Source organism: Tenrec ecaudatus, chromosome 11, assembly GCF_050624435.1.
Source record: "Tenrec ecaudatus isolate mTenEca1 chromosome 11, mTenEca1.hap1, whole genome shotgun sequence".
Taxonomy (NCBI): domain Eukaryota; kingdom Metazoa; phylum Chordata; class Mammalia; order Afrosoricida; family Tenrecidae; genus Tenrec; species Tenrec ecaudatus.
This window is the reverse complement of record NC_134540.1, coordinates 114,201,550-114,206,348: the sequence shown is the minus strand read 5'-3', so window position 1 is coordinate 114,206,348 and position 4,799 is coordinate 114,201,550. Positions and strand designations below refer to the sequence as shown.

Below are 4,799 nucleotides of genomic sequence, written 5' to 3'. Positions count from 1 at the left end.
TAAAGAATAAAGGAAACACTTAGTGGAAGGCACAAGATTTAATGGGACTAATTAAAAACAAGACACTTAGGCACAACCAAAGCTTCATCAAAAGGGTTGAACAAGGTCCATGGACTGGGAAAAGAGTCGTTATCCATAACAAAATAGACAAAGAACTAAACAGTAAAATCTATAAGTTTTTGCAACATCTCAACAAGGAAAAAATAACAAATAACCCAATAAAAGGCTGGCAAAGGACATGAACAGAGAATTCACCAGAGATGTCATTTGAATATCTAACAAAAACATGGGAAATTTCTCAAGATAACTAAATATTTAGGAGATGTAAATCAAAGCAGCGTTGAGATATCACCTTATACCCATAATGATAGTCCAATTCTTAAAGCAAATTTTGTAGAAGCTATGGAGAGATTGAAATACTTTTTTGCTTCTGGTGTTATTGTAAACATGTAGAACCATTGTGGAAACAATATGGCACTTCCTGAACCAACTGGAAATATAAATTACATATGATCCAGCAATACCTCTGCTGGGGAAATATCCCAAAGAAGTAAGAGACAGAAGAAGAACAGCCATATCCTCACTCATGTTCATTGCAGCACAGTTCGTTATAGCATGAACCTTGAAACAACCTAAATCCCATCAACAGAACGATGAATAAAGAATACTTTAGGTGATGTGATATGGAGTTAGCCTACATTTGCCCAATATTCATCTCTCAATGGGGCTTTAATAAGTTATTACCAGGAGCCAATCAAAGTCAATATTAACAGAAGATCTTTATGCCTCAGGGGGATGGATGATAAATTAACAAGAAGGTTTTGAAAGGAAGGCAAAGGCAGATAAAGGAAACAAACAACAAATACATAGATTCAGGAATCAGTTTGGGGCTCAGACTAAATTCATGCTCCAATTTAAGAACAATTAGCTATTACATCATGGCCCTGCTTGATACTCGCTCTCAAGAAAGGAACATAGAATATATGTGTGCTAGAGCAAAATGTGATGAAGAAATTAAATGTTGCCCGGCTCAGATAAATAGCCTCTGGGATCTTAAAGGTTTATGTCCAAACAAGCAGCCATCTAATGAGGTGTCAACCAGTCCACATGGAAGAAGCACACCATCATCGGTCACCAAAGGATTGCAAATCATACAATCTGAAGCCAAAGGGCAAAGGTGTATTCGAGCCTAAAATGTGAGAATCTGGTTTGCATAACACTGTGGATGACGGTGGGAGCCCAAGATATATTTGTGGGAACTGCATAGTAAATATGCCTCCAGTGATCTCTCTGTATCCACAGTAGTGGGGTGGGAGGAAAGTGGTCACTAAAGAGAGTGCATTACAGAGATGACTATTGAAGATCAAAGGGCTATACCTGATTTGAACAGGCGGGACCTTGTCAGTTGATTCACCCCTCTGATGTACACTGGACCCGATCTCTTTTTCAACCTTTTCTATGTTTTTGTTTTGTTTTATATTCCCTGTTTTGCCAGTTCCCTGCTTCTTATGGCAAGACTTACTCCCTGTGAGACATCTCTGAGCAGTAGCCACATGGACCTACCCTGATGCAGCCCTGGGTGTAGGAGAAGTCCTGTGGAGACCCCTGGCAGCGCTGAGATGCTTAGACGTTCACTGTTTTGGCTTTCCTCCTGCAAGCAGCGTCATGGTGTGTTTTTTGTGAGATTGAAGAGGACTTTGTAGATCGGTATCAGACATAGGGACTAATGTTGGACTCATGGGCTTGGACAGCAATGGGTTGGGATGCTTTTCTTATGTGCACTTACCTTTTATATAAAACTCTTTCCTATATACATATGAGTTTCTGTGGATTTGTTTCTCTAGTCTGCCCAGACTAACACGTTATGTTTGCTCATAGTAAGGTTTACCTCAGACATGTTATGTCATTGGGATTACCCTCTTGATTTTGTGTTATATATCTTTCAGTATATAAAGTCCAAGATTGATGAACCTATGGGGAAATCATTTGAAATAAAAGTTTTGGGGGTCAGGGAGTACAATGGTGGTTAGATGAAGGTGGTAAAAGATGTCAAGAGTCCAGGAAGAAAAGAATGTTTTGAAATTGATGGTGGTAGCAATTGTACAATACTGCTTGATATGATTTACATGTGGAATTATATGGCACATGTCAACTCCCAATTAAAAAATATATAATAAGTAAATAACTTTTAAAAGCATCTGTGGTACATGACACAATTGAAACAATATGCATTCCTAATTTTTTTTTAGGCGATAAAGCCACAAACATCTCATGACATGGGTAGACCCGGAAATCATTCTTCTTAGTGACGTTCCAACATCCAAACCCAATGTCTACAGGGCCGTTCTGATTCAGAGTGACCCTGGAGGGATAGAACTGCCCCCTGGGGTTTTCTAAGACTGCAACTCTTGATGAAAGTAGAAAACATGTCTGTCCCCCTCAGTGTTTCCTCATTAGGAAATGCTGGCCTGTGGTTAGCAGTCCAGTTATTCACCTATGCTACAAAAGCTCCTTGATGAAGTTAATCAGTGACAAAAGGGCTAATATTGCTTGTATCCACTCTTGTAAGGATACAAAGCAAGATAAAGGCAGGTTCTCAAGTCATGTAGTCTTCTTATCTGGTCCATTCAGCAATGAGGTTGTTCCCAAGGACCATATAATACCCTTCTGTTTGAACACCTCAGGAAACCACTCCAAGAGAGGTGGCCTCACTACAGATGGGGTCTGTTTCACATGTTGTGGGTAGAGGGAGAATATCAATCAGTTCCTGGCTTATCAGAGTGTTTATGGTCATCCCAAATCCACAACCTTTTTACAAGAGTAATGAGTGAATTTTCCTGGGCCTCAGATCAAGAGGAAGCAGACACAAGTTCATATAGGAGAAGGCAATTACTTTTCTGATGGTGGATAAAATGGGTGGGATATCATTGAAACAAACAAACACTTTACATTACTTATATAGATCACAAGATGGAGAAGAGAATATACCAGGTCTTATGTTCCTAATTGGGCACTTTTGACTTAGTTTCTATCTAGCCAATGGTAACCCAGGCAGCATGCTGGAATTTTAGAGTCTGTCCTCTTGTGGTGCAGAGCATCTGTTATAGCCCACACTGGAAGGATACCAATTAGATACTCCACTAAGGAAAACAGACTTAGGGAGTTGATGCGGATACTCTGTAACTGCAGGTTTCATCTTCAACATTATCTCATAATTTTGAAACAATTTATCCACACGTAACCTTATAATTTCGTGGAGGTACCATTCCCATACATTTATCTTCACTGTAAGTTTTAGGTTTCTAATTTTTATTTAATTTTTTTTCTCTTTTCACCCTCCTTATTTTCCTGTCCCTTCCCTCACTGCCATCCCCTGAAACAATTTTTAGAATCCATTCCATTTTCAGAATCCAAGAAATCTTGGTTGCCCCAGGACTGTCCATTGGTTGACATGAAGATTGAATTTGGTGTTGATGCAACCACCAAAGAAATTGCTCTTGCTGATATTATTGATAATGAGTCTTGGAAATTGGCCATCAGGGATCAAAGTAAACAGGATAAATAGTCGTATCATGCCCTCAAAGAACTCCCGAAAGTCTCCAGATAGTCAAGAAAAATGTTGAGTGGATTTCAGAAAGAGTAGAGCTGCTGCTGAAGTCACAAAGTTAGTGAAGGATTGTAGGGAAGAGGTCGTAATAGGCACGATGTCTGATCTCCATCACTGAGAGAAAATCAAGGAAACTTATGAAAATTTTGGCTTTGCACGTGAACTTTGAGTAACATCTGCCCATTAAAGGCCCAGATGAAACTCTGAGGATTAAAAATGAGTATAAAGGGATGGCCTTCCACTGTCTTTGTAGCAGTAACAATGGGTTGGGATCAGTGCTCTCTGGTAACACTGAATATCCACCAATCAGCTGTCCTCCCCTCACATCAGACTGGGGGCCCCAGGATGTGTGGTCTCTTCTTCAGCTACCCAGTGGTCTCAGCTGTTTGACTAAACTTTCTCCAGAAGGGCCAGCTCAGTTTGCTGCTCAGATCTTTGGCTCATACAATCATTTGGTATGGGTCAAACTGTCAGGAAGTATCTTAAATCTATGGATTTTCTTGAAACAGGCTGACAAGAAAATCAGAAAATGCAGTTAATGAGAACTCCATTGTGTTTCTTATGAGAAAAACTACAAATTCCTAATTTAGTTGCAGGAGAAAATCATGTAAGATGAACAAAATTCTGTTAGATAAAAATAAAATGTATTGAATAAGATAAAAATGAAATTCTTAAAATTTAGAAGGATTAATGTTGAGTTGACAAAAGCTCTTTTCAAATGGATGTTTAATCTTCTTAGTGCATCGAAGTAGATATTGTTCACACATACCAATACAAAGGAGTATGAGTTTATTTTAGTGTGAAATTTTTGAATGTATGAATTTTTTTCACAATCTGTACTTTTCACAAATTCTTGGAACACCACTTATATTTTATAGAGTTCAGGAGATAGGTAGAATAATTTTTATAATCAAATTTAACTATACAACAATATATTCGTAGGCTACATCTTCAACTTACATTATTGGCAAATGATGCTTTTTTGTCAGGATGAATAGGTTAAAATGGTGTATTTTCCACATTTGGAAAAATAATAAACAAATAGAACAGCACCTGTATAATGTAGATCTAAACTGGAATTTCAATACTGCTAATATAATAAGCAGAATATTAGTACTCAAGAAAAATGCTCCAAAGAGTATGTTTTGACAAAGATATTTTAGAAATCTTCAAACATATGCATCACATATGC

At 38.1% G+C, this 4,799-nt stretch overlaps 1 pseudogene; it reads left to right on the top strand.

The window, feature by feature from the left end:
- Positions 1–938: 938 nt before the first annotated feature.
- On the top strand, positions 939–4,146 carry LOC142461050 (bifunctional phosphoribosylaminoimidazole carboxylase/phosphoribosylaminoimidazole succinocarboxamide synthetase pseudogene; annotated as a pseudogene).
- Positions 4,147–4,799: the final 653 nt, after the last annotated feature.